The 24,011-nt window shown below is 38.0% G+C and overlaps 1 protein-coding gene across 12 annotated transcripts in view; it reads right to left on the bottom strand.

Annotated features, from left to right (window-relative positions):
- The window catches only part of LDAH (lipid droplet associated hydrolase), a 142,184-nt gene extending 121,551 nt beyond the window's left edge, over window positions 1–20,633 (bottom strand). For all 12 annotated transcript variants that reach the window (XR_004669735.3, XR_001337810.4, XR_010109214.1 and 9 more), the window contains exon 1: window positions 17,401–20,633. The gene's annotated coding sequence lies outside the window, so the exon portion shown is untranslated. The remainder of the gene's footprint in view (window positions 1–17,400) is intronic.
- Window positions 20,634–24,011: the final 3,378 nt, after the last annotated feature.

The following is a 24,011-nucleotide window of genomic DNA, read 5'->3' as shown; positions in this document are numbered from 1 at the left end:
AGTGTAAATTTTAGAGGTTCAAATTTATAATATTTGTTATACTATTTATAATACAAACATATAAAGTCATGGGCTGATTTATTTATATGTTTAAATATATACTTAATATACATTAAGTGATTCTATGTAGTTAAATACTTATAATATTTATTTATTATAAAGTTAGCCATTGAGAACAGTAAGACTGTACTAATAAATAAAATATTTGAAAGTGGAGTTATAAATAATACATCTTAATCAGCTTCAGCAAACAGTAAAATGTCTGCATTTTACTTTGGCTACTTGGTAATACTGCTTTATTCATGTAAGAACTGTAGAAGATAACAATTTTTTTAAGGTTTGTGTTGCTATGTCCAAATAGTTTTCAATTAAATGTCCAGACAGTCTTTCAAAAAAACTTGAAAAAGAGGTAATAAGACGGTTTTCTTTCAAAGTTAAAGTACCAACAATATCCAATCATAACTTACATTATTTATTACATATGTAAGACGAACAGGAAGCTTCTAAAACTTCCTCAAATGCCAAAAACTTTATACCTAATATTATCAAATGTGGACAACTTTGTGGACTATGTTATTGTCCCACAATGCCACACAGCAGAACTTCCTCAAATGCCAAAAACTTTAAACGTAATAATATTAAATGTGGACCATTCTGTGGACTCTGTTATTCTGCCACAATGACACAGAGCAGAGCATATACTTTGCATGTGTCTGAACCTTCATTAGTGCTATTCCTAGGCACTAGTATTAAACCTACTTGGAAAATATATGGTGACTGGTCAAGTGCAGGTTTGACTTTTAAAGGCCCAGGGCAGAAAAACAAAATTTTTAATTGGTAACAGAAGTTTTACTTTAGTCATTTTTTAAAATTGGCCTAGAAGCCAACATAAACATGTTGGTGATCTGTACATCCCAAATAATCTTCCATTGAGAACAATTAGAAAAGCCAGAAAAACTTTTTAAAAATGTTAAAAAAAATCCATAACCACTGAAAGAATTTATAAGACTGTATAACAAATTAATAAAATATAGAAAATAATTAATATAGAAATAAGCAGAAAGCAGAGAAGCAATAGAGAATAGAAAATAGGACACAAAATGTATGAAATGCAGATAAAGATACGAATGCAGGAAAATTCAAAGTTTTGAAATGCATATATTAGAAAACAAGGCTGCAAATAAAGGACTTAGCCATTTGGCCTAAGGAATTAGAAAAAAAAAATGAATCCCAATAAAGAAAATAGATAAAAGATAATAATGAAGAGTAGATATTAATGAAATAGGAAAAAAAGTTTACATTAGAGAGGATTAGCAAACCCAAAAGTTTTTACTTTGAAAACACCTATAAATAAGTAAACCCTTGACTTCTCAAGAAAAGAGATGGTACAATCAATCAATATCAGAAGTGAAAAAAGGATATCACTCCAGATTCTACAGACATCAAAAAAATAATAAACAAATATGAAGAAATGTATACCAATAAACTTGACATGGGCAAATTCCAAAACAAACAAACAAACAAAAAAACCAAACCCAACAGATACAAAAAGAAAAAAGACTAGAAGACTCTTAATAAATTTGTATTTTAAGACAAAATTCTTGGTCCAGATGAAATTAACACCTAAGGAAGGAATAATACCAATTTTACATACAGTTATCCAGAGAATAGAAAAAGAGGGACACCTCCCAACTCATTTTATGCAATCAGCAATTCTTTGTAATTTTTAGTTTAAAATGTACATTATAATTAAGGTTGAGATAGACGCAAAAACTATTCAAAATATTAGCAGACCAAATCTAGTGCTATACAAAAGGGTACTAGATGACAACTAAATTGTGTATATACCAGAAATGAGAAGTTGTTTAAATATTCAATATTTAATCAGTTTAAGTTACCACATTAACAGAGTAAAGAAAACTTATATAATCATCTCAATTGATACAGAAAATATTTCATAAAATCCAATAGTCATGAAAAAATTCTTAACAAGTGAGAAATAAAGAAATCTTTTATAAAATATAAATATGAAATTCATTTTTTTCATATAATACAAGTATTAAAAATCTTCAGTAAATGTTTACTAAGGGTAAAATATTGAAACCCTCTCTGAGTTTGGGATCAAGATATGGAGGTCTGCTATCAACACTTCTATACTTGAGGTCTCAGCCAATGCAATAAGAAACCAAAAAAAGATATAAATATATTTAGATTGGATAGGAAGAAAGTGTGATTATTCACAAACATGATGACATACATAGAAAATGCAAAAAAAAAAAAAACCCTTACATATACTATTTGAATTAATAGGTGAATGCAACATGGTCATTAGCTAAAAGGTCAATATATGAAAATCAAATATATTTCTACATACCAGCAACAAACAATTTGAAAATAAAACATAAAAGAGACCACTTATAACAGCATCAAAAAAATCAAATACTTAGGAATAAATCTAACAAATGATGTGCAAGACCTCTACACAGAAAGCTACGTGGTTTGCTGGATATTACTGAGAGAAATTAAATAACGAGGGGACAAACTGTATTCGTGAACTGGAAGTCTCACTAGTATAAACTTCAAATTAATTCTTAGATTTGTAAAATTCCAATCCAAATCAGGTTTTTTCCCTTTCCTTTTTTTAAAAATGGAAATTGTTAAGCTAATTCTAATATGTATGTGGAAGTGTAAAAAGTCAAGAATAACAAGACAAGGCCGGGCGCGGTGGCTCACGCCTTTGATCCCAGCACTTTGGGAGGCCGAGGCGGGCGGATCACGAGGTCAGAAGATAGAGACCATCCTGGCTAACACGGTGAAACCCCATCTCCACTAAGAATACAAAAAAATTAGCCGGGCGTGGTGGCGGGCGTCTGTAATCCCAGCTACTCAGGAGGCTGAGGCAGGAGAATCGCTTGAACCTGGGAGGCGGAGCTTGCAGTGAGCAGAGATCATGCCACTGCACTCCAGCCTGCGCAACAGAGCGAGACTCCATCTCAAAAAAAAAAAAAAAAAAAAGAATAGCCAAGACAAGTTTGAAGAACAACCACAAAGTTGGAGGACTTTACCCTATATCCAGGTTTAATAAAAATATACCATTATTGAAGACAACATAGACAAAACAGTGGACAAGAACAGGGAATCCAGAAACAAATCCAAACATATATCTTCATGATTTATGACAATGGTGTTCCTGCAGAGGAGTAAGGAAAAGAAGGTCTTTCAAATAAATGATGCTGGTTCAACTGGATATCCATGTGGAAAATAAATGAATCTTGACTCCTTTCTCACACCACAGACAAAATATAGTACTAGGTATATTATAGATCTAAATGTGAAATGTGAACAATAAAGCTTCCAAAAGATAACATTGGAACATACCTTTATGAGCTTAGGGTGGCCAAAGGTTTCTTAAACAAGGTAATAGTAAACATGAGCCATAAAGGAAAAGACCGCCAGGCATGGTGGCTCACACCTGTAATCCCAGCACTTTAGGAGGCCGAGGCAGGTGGATCAGAAGGTCAGGAGATCAAGACCATCCTGGCCAACATCGTGAAACCCCATCTCTACTAGAAATACAAAAGAAAAAAAAAAAATTAGCTGCGCTTGGTGGCGCGTGCCTGTAATCCCAGCTACTCAGGAGGCTGAGGCAGAAGAATTACTTGAACCAGGGAGTCGGAGGTTGCAGTGAGCCGAGATCATGCCACTGCACTCCAGCCTGGCAGCAGAGTGAGAGTTCATCTCAAAAAAAAAAAAAAAAAGGAAAAGACTTTCAAATTCCATCCTCCATTAGAATTAAGAACTTGCATTTAGCAAAAGACACTATTAAGAGAGTCAGAAGGCAAGTCACAGAGTGGGAGAACACTATACATACACACACACACATATATACACATATGTATAGTATTCTGAAAACGAGCCTGTTGTTGGGAAATATATATATACACATAGGATATAAAAATAGATTTTTGTCCCAACATGCGCATATCCAGAATTTACAAAGAACTTTTAGAAATCAGTAAGAGACAACTCAATAGAAAAATGATATTTGAACAGGCACTTCACAAAAGAGACTATCAGCGAATAAACATAAGGGCTTTCTAGAAGAGTAAAAGAATACTGATACAGAAACTATAAATAAAATACCATTCAGGGAGGAGACTGATTTGCTGGATATATATAGGCCAATACCGAAGCTGTCCTACTGTTCACTATGAAGGCCTTGAATGGCAAGCTAAAAAATTAGAAAACCAGAAATTCCATAAACAGGTTTTCCAAGGAACATGTATCACAAGCTACCAGTTACCATACTTAAGAAAATAAAGTGTTCTCAGGAAACATTGTGTGTTCCAGTTACTCTCGCTATCTAAAATATTACTCTAAAACTTAGTGGCTTAAGACAACCATTTACTATGCTTACGGATTCTGTTGGTCAGGAATTCAGAAAGGGCACAACAAAGATAGCCTATCTCTGATCCAAAGTCTGGGGCCTTAGCTGAGAAAACTCAAGAACTGGGTGTGATCTGATCACTGGAGGCAGGAGTCATCTGGAAGTATCTTTGTTCATATGCCTGGTGACTGATGCTGTTGTCACATAGGCTGTTGGCCTGGAACACCTGCATGTGCCTTCTCCATTTGGCCTGCCAATATGGGCTACTTAAGCTTCTTCAGAAAATGGTGGCTTGGTTCCAAGAGCAAATGTCTCAAGAGTACCAGATTAAAGCTGTATCACCTTTTATGACCTACCCTCAAAAGTCACATAGCATCACTTCCATGTTAGACAGAAGCCCATCAATATTCAAAGACAGCATGTTCTTTGTACAATATGACTGTGACATTTCTACTGAGAGGGGTCAGTAGAAGAAGTGTCAAAGTCATATTGTAAAAAGAACATGTGGTGTGGGAGTTACTATTGTGGCCATCTTTGGAAAACACAATCTGCAAAGTTAAGTTAAACACAAAGGCACATAAGCTTTACTTCTGAGGAACTTTTTCAAAGCACACCGATAAGAACTGAGAATGCTTTAGAGGGGGACATAGTATACAACAGGGGTCCACAATCCCTGGGCCATGGACTGGAACTGGTTAGGAACCAGGCCACATAGCAGGAGATAAGCGGCAAGCAAGCATTACTGCCTGAGCTCCGCGTCATGTTAGCTCAGTGGAGGCATTAAATTCTCACAGGAACGCAAACCCTATTGTGAACTGTGCATGCGAAGGATCTAGGTTGCGTGCTCCTTATGAGAACCTAACGCCCAGTGATCTGAGATGGAACAGTTTCATCCCAAAACCATCACCCCCCACTCCCCACCATTTGTGGAAAAATTGTCTTCCACAAAAGGGGTCCCTGGTGCCAAAAGGTATTCGACCTTTTTTTTTTTTTTTTTTTTGAGATGGAGTCCCGCTCTCTCGCCCAGGCTGGACTGCAGTGGCGCGATCTCGGCTCACTGCAAGCTCTGCCTCCCGGGTTCACGCCATTCTCCTGCCTCAGCCTCCCGAGTAGCTGGGACTACAGGTGCCCGCCACCACGCCCGGCTAATTTTTTTGTATTTTTAGTAGAGACAGGGTTTCACCGTGTTAGCCAGGATGGTGTCGATCTCCTGACCTCGTGATCCGCCCATCTCGGCCTCCCAAGGTGCTGGGATTACAGGCGTGAGCCACCGCGCCCGGCCTCAACCTTCTAAAAACTGATTTGACTATATTTCATTAATGGTGATCCTACTAATCTCTCTCATTAATACCTCATCTCCTTCCTCAGAACAGTTTGGGAAGATGTTGGAGGAAAGATAATCTGGTGGATTTAAAAGGCAGAGGGACTGGATTAACTGGATTAGTTTTTTTTTGTTTGTTTTTTTTTTTTTTTTGAGATGAGTCTTGCTCTGTCGCCCAGGCTGGAGTGCAGTGGCGCGATCTCGGCTCAAAGCAAGCTCTGCCCCCGGGGTTCACGCCATTCTCCTGCCTCAGCCTCCCGAGTAACTGGGACGACAGGCGCCCGCCACCATGCCTGGCTAATTTTTTGTATTTTTAGTAGAGATGGGGTTTCACTGTGTTAGCCAGGACGGTCTCGATCTCCTGACCTCATGATCCACCCCTCTCGGCCTCCCAAAGTGCTGGGATTACAGGTGTGAGCCACCGCACCTGGCCTAAACTAGTTCTTTTAAGAGGACTATGAAAGACAGAAAAAAACACAAGATTACACTAGAGTTTGGCAGCTATCAAAATAATCTTGTTTAGATTATTTCAAAATATCCTGTTTAGATTATTCTGATAATAATTAAATGTAGGCAAGAGTGGGAATGAAAAAGGAGTGAATGAGAGTCTTGGTAATGATATGGAGAACCAGGGAAGGGAAAGGGGCAGAGATGACAGATTTTGATGCCAAAGATGAAGGGAATGAAAGCGCTCCTCACATACATATACGGGGAAATGTAAAAGAAGGGAAGTTAGTGGGAGGAAAGGAAGCTGGGATTAGTTACAAATGTAGTTTAAGTTTCAAGAAAATAAGGAACAAGGCCAGAAGACAATGTGAGCCACAGAACTAAAGCTCAAGAGAGAACAAAGTAGACATACAGTTTCTCCAGCAGCTTCTTAAAGAAATTCTCTATTTTGGCTTCTATGCCACCTCCCAGTCCTCAATGGGAACCGTTTCCTCTCCTATTACCTGTCCCCAAAGTTTCTGCCCTGGATTCCCTTCTCTATATGCTCTCCCCTGGAGATTACATCCACTTCGAGAATTAGCCAAGTGAGAGAATCCTTTATATCTACTTCTCAAGTTCCTGTCAAGTTTTTCCAGCTACTGAGCATTTTCATCTGGGTGCCTCATTGATGCATAAAACTTCTGCAGAGCAAGTATCAAAATCATCTTGTTTTAAAAATCAACCCTATAAACCCTACATCATGACTTCTCTGCTGCCATATATGGACTAATATTCTCCCAGTCACCCTAATTCAAAAGCTTCTTTGGCAACCCCTGCTATATTTTGGGAGCAATATCCATAGGTAAGGAAAAAAGATATCAGCAAAATAAAAAGGAAAAATTAGAAACAGGCATTAACTAAGACATGTAAAGTAATGTAAGCCAGTGAGGAGTGTTTCAGGAAAGTGGCAGGATGGTGATAAAGTTTTAAAAATAGATATTAACAAATGTCCAAGAGCATAAGAACCAAGGCAACAGTAAGAACTAATAACTGAGAGTGCTTTCTGTAAGCCAGGTACTGTGCTAAGCACTTAATAGATGCATCTAAATTTAATCCTGATGACAACCCTATGAGATGGGTACTATTATTTCATCCTCCCACCCCAAGAAAATATGTGAGAAAATTGATTGAAAGACATTAAGCAATTTGCCTAAGTCACACAGCTAGTAAGTTGTAAAGTGGCAGAGTCAGAATTTGAATCCAGAAATGTCTGAAAGATTCCAGAACTCATGTTCTTTATTTTTAAAATTCTACTTATATGCATATATATAATTTCACTTATATGGATAAATGAGATATAATGCATGCTGTGATTTTTCTAAACAATTTTTTAACCTTTTGCATCATGCCTCCACTCTACCTCTCCTCCTTACCATCCATATCTCTCCCAAACCCATGTTATTAACTTAGTATAGTCTTCCATATTCTTCTATAATTATACACAAATATGTTAAGCATTTATGCATTTTTTCATGAATGAGTTGCCAGTGTTTGACAAATAGTAGCATATTATATATACTTCTATGCATTTTGCTTTCATACTTAATAACATATGGATATCCTGCCAAGTCAAAGAGTTTATATAAGTAATTCATTTTTAATGGTTCCATAATGTGGATATACCATAATTTATATGACCATCTCCCTGTTGCCAAGCACTCAATTAGTTCCCAGTTTTTTCAGAACAATGCTGCAATAAGTACCCTTAAATACCTATGTTCTCACATACATTCATATCTACCAGTGCTTTTGTTTTTATAGGCCAGATTGCCAAGTGTGAAATTACTGGTTGAATTTTAATAGATGTTGCCAGATTATTCTCAAAAAAAGAATGTAATTCTTTTAGCGATGTAGAATGGTATCTTTCCCTCTACAACCCTATCATCACTAAGTGATACCACTCTTTGTAAGTCTTACAGTCTTTGGATATAAAATACCTTACTCTTTAATTTGCATTTCACTGACTACAAGTGTGTTTAAGCATTTTTTCATGTTTGTTGGCTTTTTAGACTATCTTTTCTGTAAATTGTCTCTTCATATCATTTGTCTAGGTTCCAAGTGAGTTATCTTTTTCTTATCAGTCTGTAAGAAAACTTTGTATAATGCAGATACTAACTCTTTTCTGGGTTTCCATATTTTACATATTGTTTCCCAGATGTCTATTTTAATTTTTATTAGTCTCTACTTCTAAACCTTTAATGCATTATATAAGGATCCAACTTTATTTTCTTTCAGATGGAAAGCTACTTGTGTTAATACCACTGTAATACAGGAACCATCTTTTCCCCCACTAAATTAACATATATTATTTTTCATGCATTAACTTTTCATACTTACTGAGAAAGAGCTTTTTAATCACAATGTTATACTGTCAGTGAGTCTGACAATGGGGGGGGGTCCATGGTTTATTTTTAATTATATTGTAGGGACAGGAATCAAACTGATAAACCTCAGCAGTCAATATAACCTAAATCTCAAGTATGGCCACTGAAAGTTACCTGTTCTACTTAATTTTTGTTTTTTCTTAGATTTACCTAATTTGTCATCTATGTAAAATCTTCATTATTCTTCAAGGGAAATGAAGGAAAGGAGAAAGAACTTTTTGGTTTTTTATTTATTTTTATTATTATTTTTGAGATAGGATCTCACTTTGTCACCCAGGCTGGAATACAGGGGCACAATCTTCGCTCACTGCAGCCTCAACCTTCTGGGCTCAAGTGATCCTCCAGCCTCCGCCCCACAAGTAGCTGAGACTATAGGCACACACCACCATGCCTGGCTAACTTTTTGTATTTTTGGTAGAGAAGGGGTTTCACCATGTTGCCTAGGCTGGAAGAAATAGCTTTTTAAATCTGAAACTATATGACAACTTTAAAAGTTTTAGTGAAGTAAATATAAATTTTTCATTTCATCTTCATTCCTGGTTCCTTTTCTCTAATTTCAAAATTCCTACTTTACCTGTCAGTGAGATACTACAGACAATTTTCAATTTGCCAAGGCCTAAATTCTCTTCTCCATTTCCTTCCCCATTTCCCTTTTATTAGGGCCTGTAACAAGGAATTACCTGAGACAAAAAGAGAAAAAAATTATGTATGTTCATGCTTCATCTGCTAATTACAGAGATAACTCTGCAGAGGTTTAAAATCTTGAGTAACATTAGTTCATATATACAAATAACCTAAAACTGTTACTAGTTTTTCCAAGAAATTCCATGTATATTGAAAGTAGCTCTCCTTGAAGGATGAAATGTTTTAAAAAGTAAGAACCAAAAATAATTATAAAATAGAAAAAATACTAATTAAAATTAAAAACTTGCTGGATGGGCTCAATAGTGGAGTGGAATTGACAGAGAACAGGATCAGTGAACTTGAAAACAGATCAACAGAATTTACTTAGTCTGAACACAGAAAAACAGACAAAGAAACAAGAAAGGCATCAGAGACTTGTAGGACAATAACAAATGACCTAACATTCATCCAATCAGAGTTTTAGAGGAAGAGAAGAAAGTATGGCGCTGAAAAAAATAAAGATATAATAGCTGAAAACTTCACAATTTGACAAAAGACATAAATCTACAGAGTCAAGAAGCTGAGAAAAACCCTAAGTGGGAAAAAATAAAAATAAAAGATACATCATAAGTCAAGTTTAGAAAATTAAAAACAAAGAAAAAAGTCTCAAAAGCAGCCAAAGAGAAATGGCACATTACCTTTAAGGGGAACAATAATTTGAATGCCATCAGATTTCTCATCAGAAATCATGGAAGCCAGAAAGAAATGGCACATTTTTCAAATGTTAAAGAAAAAGAACTGTCAAGGCCAAATTCCATATAGGACAAAACCACCCTTCAGGAACAAAGGGGAACAACATTCTCAGATGATGGAAACTAATTTGTCACTAACAGACATATCTTTAGGAGGTTCTCCTAAAAAAAAGTTCCTCAAACAAAAAGGAAATGATGTATCAATAAGGTTTAATTTGAGTAAAGGAAGAACACTGGAACGGGTAATAGTCATGGTAAATATAAAATGAACTATTCTTCATCTTTTGAGTTTCTTAAATCATATTTGATAGTTGAAGTAAATGTTATAACAACATTTGATGTGGTGTTCAAGGTGTATAGAGAAAATACAAATATTAAATTTTAAAAAGGGAAAAGGAAAAAGGACCTATATGGAAGAAAGGTCTCTAAACTTCAATTGGCAAAAGGCAATAAAAGTATCCCTTGTGATAAGTTGTTACATCTATTGTTATACACAAAGCACACTAAAAAAGGTTAACAAAGCCAGATACTCAAAAACACTATAAACATGTCAAATAGAATTCTGAAAATATTCAAGCAACCTACAGAAAGAACAGAAAAGAGGAACAGATATGAAAAACAGGAAATAAACAGAAAACAAATAATAAAATGGCTGGCTTAAGCCCTAACACAGCAATTACTTTTAAGTGTAAATGATATAACTATACTAGTTAAAAGACAGAGATTGGCAGAGTAGTTTCTTTTTTAAAAGACCCAAGCATATAGTGTCTATAAGAAATTCACTAAAACATAATGACATTGGTAGGTTGAAAACAGAAGTATGGAAAAGATATGCCATACTAACTACTTTTTTTAAGTAGTGATGGCTACACTGCCATCAGTTAAGTAGACTTCAGAGCAAAGAAAATTATTGTACAAAGATACAAGGATTAATTCATCAAGAAAACATCTTAAATGCATATGCACCAAACAACAGATATTTAACATGAAGCCAAAACCAACAGAGCTAAAAGGAAAAACAGAGACATTCATAATTATAGTTGGGATCTTCAGCAACGAAAATAACTATTAGACGATCAAGAAGACACAGAAGAACAGAACACCACCATCAATGAACAGGACATAACTGACATGTATAGAACACTGAAACCAATAATAACAGAATACACATTCTTTTCAAGCATACATGGAACATCCACCAAGATACACCATACCCTCAGTCATAAAAGAAACTTAAAAATTAAAAATTATACAGCTTATGTTTTCTGATCATTGTGGAAAAAAACTAGAAATCAACAACAGAAAAACAACAGGTAAATCACCAAACACTTGGAAACTAAATGACACACTCCCAAATATTTTCATGGGTCAAGCAAATTTCTAAGGAAAAATTTAAACTATACAGAACTGGATAGAAATGAAAATACAAGACAGCAAAATGTGTGAGATGCAACTAAAGCAATGCCAAGAGGGAAATTATAGCAATAAATGCTTATGTTAGAAACAAAGAAAGACCTTAAACTAATAATCACAGCACTAGACAAGAAGCAAAATAAACCTAAAGTGAGAAGGAAGAAAATAATAAATATAAGAGCAGAAATCAATGACATTAAAAATATAAAAATAGACAAAGATGAAATAAAGAGCGAGTTCTTTGAAAAAGGTCACTATAACCAGCAAATCATCACTGAAAAAGATAAAATGACACAAATTACGAATACAGTAGCAATAATGAAACAAGGGTTATCACTAAAAACCATGTAGAATACTATTACTCTACCAAAGCCTGACAAAGGCAGTACAAAACAAACACGCAAAAAACTACAACACATCTCTCATACCTATACCTTAACCTCTCATACCTCTCTACCTATACCTTAACAAAATATTAGCAAATAGAATATGGAAATATATAATTATATACTTTAACCAAGTGAGATTTATACCAGTTATGTTCAACATTTTAAAATCAATGTAACTCACCATATCAACAAGCTAAAGAAGTATTAATTCACTAAACATACACTTACCATATGACTTAGCAATTGTACTCTTGGGCATTTATCCCAGAGGGGGAAAAATGTATGTTCACTCAAAAATCTTCAGACAAAAGTTCATAGAAGCTCTATTTATAATAGTGTAACCCAAATGTTCTTCAATGAATGAATGGTTAAACAAACTGTAGCATAGCCATCCCATGGAATACTACTCAGCAATAAATAAAGAAATGCATGATAGATACACACAGTTTGGATGGATCTCAAAAAGTTACATATGGTATGAGTCCATCTACACAATATCCTTGAAATGACAAAATTATAGAGATAGAGCAGTGGTTGCCATGGGTTAGGGATAGGGCTGGGACAAGATAGTTTGACTATAAGGAGGCAGCATAAGGGAGCCTTGTGGTGATGGAATAATTCTTTATCTTGATTATGGTAGTTATAAGAAGCTACACATAGACCTGTGTACACACACAAATGAGTCCTTATAAAGTTGGTGAAATGGAAATATACTCTGTGAATTGTATCAATGTCAATTTCCCAGTTTTAATATCGTACCACAGTTATCCAAGTTGTTACCATTGAGGCAGGCAGTCTGAAGGGTACACAAGGACTTCCCTGTAAAGTTTCTTGCAACTTCCTCTGAATATGTAATTCTCTCAAAACAAAAAGGTTTTTAAAAAAGTTATTAATAATTATATACGTATTTAATGGCAACTGGTATAATAAGTGGTATGAAAGGGGAAAATTGGGAATCTTAGCACATAGCCCTATATAAACTTGAAAACATACAGGTGAAAGTCAACACATAAACAGATGATGCATAAACAGAATTCTTTTTACGCTTCTGCTGTAACTACGGGTATCCATCTCATCTTTCTCCAGAATAACATGTAAGAACAAGTAATTGTTTTCTATATCCTAACTTGATCACCATCTAGCCCCTTGCAATAAAACTACTGCTTTTTCTTTTTTGCTTCTTTTCATTTGCAAATTATATTCTCTTCCTTTCTCATCAGACCTTAAGGAGACCTAAAAAGCAGGCAATTAATAGAACAAGAAATTGAAGGTCAAAGATGTTTACATTTTTTGTTCAAGGACATAAGCATTTAAATGGCAAAATAAATTCTACAGTCTTCTGATACCTATTCCAATATTTCCCAGTCACATATTACTTTGAAATATTGTATAACACTAAAGAATCCAAAAAACAAACTGCAAAATACTGTAGGAGAAAGTCCAAGTGGTAATGAGTATATGTTACACCAAGATTCTGTGTAGTTGTCTTTGCTCCTGCTTGATGTGGTTGCGAGATGAGCAATTTCACAATTCTTCTTTTAATGACTTTTACATTTTCACCTACTTTTGCTGTATTTGCTGTCTGAATGACTGCACACTAACCCCAGTGAGATTTTTCTTAAATCTGTGCAAGTGGGCCAGAAAATAAAGCTTAAATGATGAAGATAAAATCTATGACTACTGCTGAGGACATATTAAAAACTAAAGCACACACTACACTCAAGATGAACTTGCTGAATTATCTTTACTGGAAAAAGGCAATTTGTTTTGCACAACTCCTTTGCAACTGTGACATCAAACTTTCTTGTAATTACATACACAATTTTTTTTAAATGTACCAGAGAGTAGCTTTCAGCTTCTGGACATCAATTAATGCCAAGAATTTCACAAGTGTACAAACTACTTATCTATATTAAATACACTCATTAGAAATAATATACTAATTTCCCTTTGGTTGAGGTGTACTTAAAGTGACTTCAGAATTAAGTGCTCAATCTTAAATACATTATGGTAATACTACAAGGGAGAAAATGCTGAAAGCAGAGCAACATTTTAACAAAGAAAAAAGTCCTCGCAAATCAATAAACGTAATCCAGCATATAAACAGAACCACAGACAAAAACCACATGATTATCTCAATAGATGCAGAAAAGGCCTTTGACAAGATTCAACAGCTCTTCATGCTAAAAACTCTCAATAGATATTGATGGGACGTATCCCAAAATAATAAGAGCTATTTATGACAAACCCACAGCCAATATCATACTGAATGGGCAAAAACTGGAAGCATTCCCTTTGAAAACTGGCACAAGACAGGGATGCCCTCTCTCACCACTCCTATTCAACATAGTGGTGGAAGTTCTGGCCAGGGCAATTAGGCAGCAGAAAGAAATAAAGGGTATTCAATTAGGAAAAGAGGAAGTCAAATTGTCCCTGTTTGCAGATGACATGATTGTATATTCAGAAAACCCCATCATCTCAGCCCAAAATCTCCTTAAGCTGATAAGCAACTTCAGCAAAGTCTCAGGATACAAAATCAATGTGCAAAAATCACAAGCATTCTTATACACCAATAACAGACAAACAGAGAGCCAAATCATGAGTGAACTCCCATTCACAATTGCTTCAAAGAGAATAAAATACCTAGGAATCCAACTTACAAGGGATGTGAAGCACCTCTTCAAGGAGAACTACAAACCACTGCTCAATGAAATAAAAGAGGACACAAACAAATGGAAAAACATTCCATGCTCATGGATAGGAAGAATCAATATTGTGAAAATGGCCATACTGCCCAAGGTAATTTATAGATTCAATGCCATCCCCATCAAGCTACCAATGACTTTCTTCATGGAATTGGAAAAAACTACTTTAAAGTTCATATGGAACCAAAAAAGAGCCTGCATTGCCAAGTCAGTCCTAAGCAAAAAGAACAAAGCTGGAGGCATCACGCTACCTGACTTCAAACTATACTACAAGGCTACAGTAACCAAAACAGCATGGTACTGGTACCAAAACAGAGATATAGATCAATGGAACAGAACAGAGCCCTCAGAAATAATACCACACATCTACAACTATCTGATCTTTGACAAACCTGACAAAAACAAGAAATGGGGAAAGGATTCCCTACTTAACAAATGGTGCTGGGAAAACTGGCTAGCCATATGTAGAAAGCTGAAACTGGATCCCTTCCTTACACCTTATACAAAAATTAATTCAAGATGGATTAAAGACTTAAATGTTAGACCTAAAACCATAAAAACCCTAGAAGAAAACCTAGGCAATACCATTCAGGACATAGGCATGGGCAAGGACTTCATGTCTAAAACACCAAAAGCAATGGCAACAAAAGCCAAAATTGACAAATGGGATCTAATTTAACTAAAGAGCTTCTGCACAGCAAAAGAAACTACCATCAGAGTGAACAGGCAACCTACAGAATGGGAGAAAATTTTTGCAACCTACTCATCTGACAAACGGCTAATATCCAGAATCGACAAAGAACTCAAACAAATTTACAAGAAAAAAACAAACAACCCCATCAAAAAGTGGGTGAAGGATATGAACAGACACTTCGCAAAAGAAGACATTTATGCAGACAAAAAACACATGAAAAAATGCTCATCATCACTGGCCATCAGAGAAATGGAAATCAAAACTACAATGAGACATCATCTCACAGCAGTTAGAATGGTGATCATTAAAAAGTCAGGAAACAACAGGTGCTGGAGAAGATGTGGAGAAATAGGAACACTTTTACACTGTTGGTGGGACTGTAAACTAGCTCAACCATTGTGGAAGTCAGTGTGGTGATTCCTCAGGGATCTAGAACTAGAAATACCATTTGACCCAGCCATCCCATTACTGGGTATATACCCAAAGGAATATAAATCATGCTGCTATAAAGACACATGCACATGTATGTTTATTGCAGCACTACTTACAATAGCAAAGACTTGGAACCAACCCAAACGTCCAACAATGATAGACTGGATTAAGAAAATGTGGCACATATACACCATGGGATACTATGCAGCCATAAAAAATGATGAGTTCATGTCCTTTGTAGGGACATGGATGAAGCTGGAAACCATCATTCTCAGCAAACTATCACAAGGACAAAAAACCAAACACCACATGTTCTCACTCATAGGTGGGAATTGAACAATGAGAACACTTGGACACAGGAAGGGGGAGATCACACACCGGGGCCTGTTGTGGGGTGGGGGGAGTGGGGAGGGATAGCATTAGGAGATATACCTAATGTAAATGACAAGTTAATGGGTGCAGCACACCAACATGGCACATGTATACATATGTAACAAACCTGCACGTTGTGCATATGTACCCTAGAACTTAAAGTATAATTTTAAAAAAATTAAAAAAAAGAAAGAAAAAATCCTCCAGTCTGAAGGCATTAAGTTATCAAAAAGCAAAATATTAAAATATAAAATTTTAGATGGGCACCCACTGTGTTGCCCTGATTATCCCCCTAGAATGCTACATGCTGGAAAGAGGGGCCTTAGCAGGTTTCTAAGTCTTTAACCTTCAGGTGGAAAAATGGGGAAACACACAAGAGACACTCCTACGTATAGTTTCAGAAAGAAGTTTAATTAAAAAACAGCTTTTGAGAATAAACATTCTGGAGATGCTTCTAAATCTTCTGGGTTTCTTTTGGTTGTATCTCTTTCTCCATACAGATTTGTTCTTTCAACTCAAGGACTATCAACTCTTTTTTTTTTTTTTTGAGACTGAGTCTCACTTTGTTGTCCAGGCTAGAGTGCAGTGGCGCCATCTCGGCTCACTGCAAGCTCCACCTCCCGGGTTCACGCCATTCTCCTGCTTCAGTCTCCCGAGTAGCTGGGACTACAGGCGCCCGCCACCACGCCCGGCTAATTTATTTATTTATGTATTTATTTTTGTATTTTTAGTAGAGATGGGGTTTCACCGTTGTTAGCCAGGATGGTCTCGATCTCCTGACCTCCTGATCCGCCCGCCTCGGGGTCCCAAAGTGCTGGGATTACAGGCGTGAGCCACTGCGCCCGGCCAGGACTATCAACTCTTGTGTTTGGTACACAGGACACAAAGCAGGTGTCCGGTAACTACTTGCGAGGGAAGATACGAATTAACCAAGGAATAAAGTGTTCCAATCTGCATTCTGTCTTGCGTGGGGAACAAAACCAAACTAAGACCCAAGGATGAGAGTTTACGGTTAAGGTCTTCAGCGTGAATAAAAGGCGGCGTGAGCACTAAACGCCGGGGGCAAAGAACACTCCCGGCCCAGAGTTTGACCCCTCCTAGCGAGTTCTTCCCGGCCAGCTGCCCAACTTTTTGGCCTCTACTCCTCCGCGGGGGCACCATAAGACTCCCTACAGGTGGGCTGCACTTAGGGGTTCAAATGCTGCATTACCGCGCTCGGGTGAGCGACTGCCCGGCCTGCAGCTCAAGGGACTCCCAGGCCAAGTGGCTCCGAACTCGCGAGCTGTCGAACAGTATTATTTTTGCTGCTACGGGCCATCTGGCCCAGGGCAACAGGGGCTCTGCGAGGAACCATAGAGAAGAAGGGGCGCCAAATCCCGCGTGCCTGCCCACCCGTCCTTCCTTTGGGCAGTCACCCTGAGCTCGGCAAGCTGTACCTCACCTGTCCACCTGGAAGGCTGCCCGCTCTCCCTGAGGGTCCTGGGAAGGCGGCACGAGACCGGAAGTGCCCCCCCTCAGGTGACGTCACAGTACTGCGCCGGAGCTGATCCGGGAAGCCGATGTCAGCCTGGCGCGCGGCACACAGCAGGCTGGGAGATTTCTTACTGGCTTGGAGCCGGTGGTCCAGATTCAGAGGGACCTCTTGGAGGGTGTCGGGGTTTTCCTTTCTTTTTCATTTGAATTTTATCCGCCTTTTATTTTCTGTCATCCTTGATGTGCTTCTGGCTTCCCTTTCCTTCTCTCTCATTTGTTCCATGTCTGCCCCTCTTTTCTCCCTCTTCCCATTTCCCTCTTTCTGCGTTACTAGTTGCATATCTTCCTCACATACACAGGAAAGTTGATTCTCATTTGATCATGTTCATAAGCATGATCAATAAAGTATTTTTTTAATTAAGGTGTTGCCAACTTTAAGAAAATTCAGAGAATAATATTAAGTATAGAGTTTATTTGGGCTCAGTGCTTGAGAATGGCCACTCAGGAGCTTAGATTCAAGTTGCCTTGAATATACACTCCAATTAGCAGCAGTCAGAGTAGGTTTTTAAGGAAAGGAGAGGAGACAGAGCTTAACTTGTTTACCAAGAATTTATATTTAAAAAACTTAAGCTATTCACTGGCTATGCTTTCTTCCTTGTATCACAAATTCCAGGAACATAAAGATAATGGGTGAGGCAGCTAATAAAGAACAAAATGCCTTTAACAATTGCCCTAAGGCATGGGAAGGCGTGGCCGAAGCCAGTATTCACTTCTGTCCGGGTCTAATAAATTTTGCATACCTCACATAGCTCAGACAGCTCTGAGCTATTTTTCTTTTCTTAGTATGTACTTTTTTTAGACATAATACTGTTGTACACAATAATCTACAGTACAGTGTAAATATAAATTTTATATGCACTGGGAAACCAAAAAAACTCTGTGAACTGCTTTATTGTGATATTTGCTTTATTGTGGTAGTATGGAACTGAACCCCCAATATCTTCAAAGTATGCTTGGATTTAAAAAAGAGGTTTACTTAGCTCATGGTTCTGCACATTGGAAAGCTCAAGGGGCATAGTGTGAGCATCTGCTCAGTTCTGGTTAGAGTTTTTTGTGCAGTGTCACAACATGGTAGAAGGTGAAAGGGGAAGCTGATACATGTGAAAACAGACCAAACAGGAGGTGGAAAACAACCCACTCTCTCAGGGACTGTCTCTTTTCCAATCTCTCAAGAGCTGTTATCAAACCAAACTGGAGTCCAATTGCCTGTGCAGCAAGACCAAACACTGACATCAGGATTATAGTGAAAGAAAGTGAGGCATTTATTGTAGGGTCCCAAGCAAGGAGAACTGGTCAGTTAGTGCTTAAGTCTTGAACTCCCTAATTGTTTATAGGTAAGGGTTTTTAAAGGCAGGGGTGTCAGAGGTTATAGGCAAAGTCATAAATCAATATATGGAGGTTATATATTGGCTTAACCTAAAAATGCAGTGAGGTAGGATGCAGGAATTGGACACCAGACCAAATTGAGGACTAGCTGAAACAGGGGCAGGGAGGAAGCAGCTTTCCATATTAATGCCCCTTTCCATGGCAACAACCTGACAACCCAGAGGTTACCACCCTTTTCCTAGAAATTTCTGCATAATTCACCCCTTAATTTGCCTGTAATTAAAAATGATTATAAATATGACAGAAGAACTGCCTTTCAGATGCTACTCTGGACACACTGCCTATGGGGTAGCCCTGCTCTGCAAGGAGCAGTATCTCTGCTGCTTCTGGACACTACTACTTCAGTAAAAGTTGCTATTTAACACCACCGGCTCACCCTTGAATTCTTTCTTGGCGAAGCTAAGAACTCTACTGGACAAATCCCCAATTTGGGGCTTGCCTGCCGTGCATTGGCGGGGCATCTCAAAGAGGGGGGCCCACAGGTCATAGGTGGAATTTAAGGATTTTCTGATTTGTGATTTGTTAAGAAGGTGAAACTCTCTAAAAATTTGATATCAGCAGAAAAGGATATTAGCTTGGGCTCATGGGCATGGCCTCCTTTAGGCACCTCAAGAAGAAATTTAGAACAAAGAATAGTAGTCAGAGTTTAGCCTTCAATTCTCCCTTATTTGAGGCCTGTGTGCCAGTGGATCCATTTAGTGGGGATCTGGGTTTCTGAAAAACAACTTGGGACATATGTTAAGATGTTACCTTTAGTTTTTATAGGAAATACAATATCCCATGACATTAATTTTTTGGCTATTGTTTTAAGCTCTTATTATCTTCTTGCTTTTAAGTTTGTTTTGTTTTTGTTTTTGTTTTTGTTTTTAGGACTAGCTAGATGTCTGGAATTTTCTTTAAGGAAGTCAAGATTTTTTTTTATTTTCATCTTTTGGTGGAGAGTGCCCTGCAAGCCCTTAAGAGGGGTCTCTGCTGTGTCTCAGAACAAGAACTGACTTTGGCGAGAACAGCAACAATCTCTTCATGAGGGATCCACCCCATGACCCCAACACCTCCCCATAGGCCCCACTTCTGAACATCACCACATTGGGGACCAAATTTCAGCATGAGTCTTTTTGGGGACAAACTATATCCAAACCATAGCAACACATATTGTGATAAGAAATAAACCTTTGTTGCTTAAGGCTTTGGAGGTTGTTGCCATTGTTTCTTACCACAGTGCCACACAGCCTGTCCAGATTGATGCAGAGGGACAGCCACACAGAGATTCTTTCTTCTCCCTCTTTCGATTTTAATTCCTAATACCCGGGGAAGAATTTCTGATTGGCTCAGCTCAGGTCTTGTCCTAGTCCATTTTCTGTTGCTTATAGTAGAATACCAGAAACTGGCTAATTTGTAAAGAAAAAATTATTTCTTACAGTTATGGAGGCTGAGAAGTCCCAGGTCGAGGGGCTATACCTGGTGAAAGACTCTCTGAAGAGTCTTAAGGCAGCACAGGGCCTCACTTGTCCAGGAGGCTGAGTGTGCTAGCTCAGGTTTCTCTTTCTCTTCTTGGAAAGCCACCAGTTCCCCTCACATGATACCCCTTAATCTAATTCATTAACCTATTGATCCATTAATCTATGAAGGAATTAATCTATCCATGAGGGCCGAGCCCTCCTGATTCAATCACCCCATAAAGGTCCCATCTTTTAATACTCCCCTTTGGGGATTAAATTTTAACATGAGCTCATAAATATATACACTTACTATGTACCCACAAAAATAAAAAACAAAACACATTATTTAAAATGAAATAAATTTCAACATGAATGCTATGGTTTGGATATGGTTTGTTTTGGCCCCCACCAAGTCTCAGATTGAAATGTGGTCCCCAGTATTGGAGATGGGGCCTGGTAGGTAGTGTCTAGGTTGTGGGTTGTGGGTGCGGATCCCTCATAATGGCTTGGTGCCATGCTCGCAAGAGTGAATGAGTTCTTGCTCTGTTGCTTCCAATGAGAGCTGGTTGCTAAAAGAGCCTGGCACCCCCTCCCTTCTCTCTCTTGCTTTCTATTGCTGTGCAGTTTCTACATACCAGTTCTCCTTCATTTTCCACCATAAATAGAAGCAGCCTGAGGTCTTCACCAGAGGCAGATGCCAGCACCGTGCTTCTGGTACAGCCTACAGAGGTATGAGCCAAACAAACCTCTTTTCTTTATAAATTACATAACCTCAGGTATTCCTATAAAGCAACACAAACAGACTACAACAATGAGTTTTGGAGGGGACAAATATTCAAACCCAGTACCAATTTTCTGTCTTAGCCCATTTACTGTTGCTTATAACAGAATACCTAAAACTGGGTAATTTATACATTTTATTTTATTTAATGTCATTTTCATTTTTCACTGTAACCTTGAACTCCTGGGCTCAAGCTATCTTCCTGCCTCAGCCTCCTGAAGAGCTGGGACTACAGACATGTGCCATTATGCCCGGCTAATTTATATATATATATATTTTTAATATCAGTCTACCACTGTAGACTGATATAAATTTTATACACACACACACACACACACACATATTTAGAGATAAGGTCTTGCCATGTTGCCTAGGTGTGAGCCACTCTGTCCAGCCTGAAACTGGGTAATTTATTTTAAAAACAAATTTATTAGGCCGGGCACGGTGGCTCACGCCTGTAATCCCAGCACTTTGGGAAGCCAAGACGGGCGGATCACTAGGTCAGGAGATTGAGACCATCCTGGCTAACACATTGAAACCCTGTCTCTACTAAAAATACAGAAACAAAATAAACCAGGCGTGGTGGCGGGCGCCTGTAGTCCCAGCTACTCAGGAGGCAGGAGAATGGCGTGAACCCGGGAGGCGGAGCTTGCAGTTAGCCGAGATGGCGCCACTGCACTCCAGCCTGGGTGACAGAGCGAGACTCCATCTCAAAAATAAATAAATAAATAAATAAATAAATAAGTAATAAAAACTAATTTATTTATTACAGTTCCAGAGGCTGAGAAGGCCAAGGTCAAGAGGCTGAAGCTGGTGAGAGCCTTCTCGCCAGTCCCACTCCTGTGATAACCCGTTAATCTATTAGCCTATTAATCTCTTAGTCCATGAATGGATTAATCCATTCATAACAGCAGATCCCTCATGATCCAGTCACCAACATAGCAGGTCTGGTGTCCAGCAATCATTCAATTGTCAATGACAAGTGCTTGTGGTCATATTGACTTTTTGCCATAAGTAAGAGGATCATAGTGAATGGGGCAGACATTCCACAAAGATGTCTACTATAATCACAAATGGCCATAAAGTCAGACCGCTGTAGACTGACTTAAAAACAGTAAATGAAAAGCTATCGTCTTGCATAAAAATTTTAGACTCCCGTTACTCATCCATTTTTTATTGACTATCTGTCACATTCCAAACACTCTTCCAGGCTGGGAATACAAAAGCAACTCAAAGAGAAATGTGATTGTTCTCACAGACACAATAAACAAACTAAAGAAATTAATATATAATGACAGTGCAAGGGGAATTAAAAGGCAAGGTTAGAAACAGAGAGCAAGGAGTGCATTAGTTACTATTTATCCAGTTGCACCAAAATATATCAGCTTAAAACATAAAACATTTATTATCTTACACAGTTTCAAAGGGTCAGGACACCTGTAGCAGCCTAGCTGAGAGGTTCTAGCCAAGTCTTTCATGAGGTTCCTGTTAAGCCAGTTGCTCAGGGTTACAGCATCTCAAGCTTTAACTGGGGCTGAAGAAGCAAGACTAGATTATTTGGCTGTTGGCAGGTCAGACTTCCTCAATGGCTGTAGGCCACAGTTCTTCACCATGAGGACCTCTCCACAGTGCTGTTTGAAATATGGCAGCTTTCTTCCATCAGAGGAAGAGACAGAGAATACAGAAACAGTACCTAAGACAAAAGTCACAGTCTTTTATAACCTAATCTCAGAATTGGCTTGCTGCATCATTCCCTCAGTGAAATGAATCACTTATCACTTCTACATGCTATTTAATGTGGGAAGATATGTGAATTCTGAAAGGCTGGGGCCACTGGGGACCATTGTGGAGATGCACTGCCACAATGGTGCATTACTTTATATCATGCAGGCAGGAAAAATCCTGTCTTAGGTAATTTTGAGAAGAGAGCTGCATGAAACTAGGAAATAAATGTTGGATAAGGAGAGTGGGAGAATCCTTATATACTCTACTCTCACACGCCTCTTGTTTTCATTCTGAACTCATGGCTCATATTTTCTAAATTATCATAAGATAATCATACGCTCCCTCAATACTCTCTCTGTAGTACTATTTTGAATTATTATTTAATACCTACATGGAATTTTAAAGCATTTTATTCATTTATTTATTTTTATTTTTTATTTTTTGAGGCAGGGTCTCACTCCTGTTTCCCAGGCTGGAGTGCAGTAGCATGATCACAGCTGACTGCAGCTTTGACTTCCTGGGCTCAAGTGATCCTCCCACCTCAACCACTGGAGTAGCTGGGACTACAGGCACATGTCACTACACCCAGATAATTTGTTCTATTCTTAGTATAGATAGGGTTTTTCCCTGTGGCCCAGGTTGGTCTCGAACTCCTGGGATCAACTTGTCCGCCCCCTCAGCCTCCCAAAGTGTTGGGATTACAGGCGTGAACCACCACACCTGGCTGGAATTTTTAAGCATTTTAAATTTTTCTCTAAAACTGTAAATTTTAGGGAATTCTGCTACTTTTAGGGGTAAAAACAATGCAGTTAAATTAGTTGCTCTAATTCATTATTGATTTGTATTCAACTCAAAATACTGGTTTATTATTATTATTGTTATTCCTAATACTAAATAAATCTGTTGAAATCTAACATAGATCTTAGTGTAAGGCACTGATAGGGTTTGGCTCTGACTTCCCACTCAAATCTCATTTTGAATTCTAATCTCCACGTGTCGAGGGAGGGATGTGGTGGGAGGTGATTTGATCATGGGGGTGGCTTCCCCCATGCTCTTCTCCTGATAGTGAGTGAGTTCTTACAAGATCTGATGCTTTTAAAGTGTTTGGCAGTTTACCCTGTCCTCTCTCTCTCTCTCTCTCTCTCACCTGCCATGTAAGATGTGCCTTGCTTCCTCTTCACCCTCCAC

The sequence above is a fragment of the Pan paniscus genome, chromosome 12 (assembly GCF_029289425.2).
Source record: "Pan paniscus chromosome 12, NHGRI_mPanPan1-v2.0_pri, whole genome shotgun sequence".
Taxonomy (NCBI): Eukaryota; Metazoa; Chordata; class Mammalia; order Primates; family Hominidae; genus Pan; species Pan paniscus.
The sequence above is the reverse complement of the archived record's forward strand: the minus strand, read 5'-3'. Positions and strand labels throughout refer to the sequence as shown.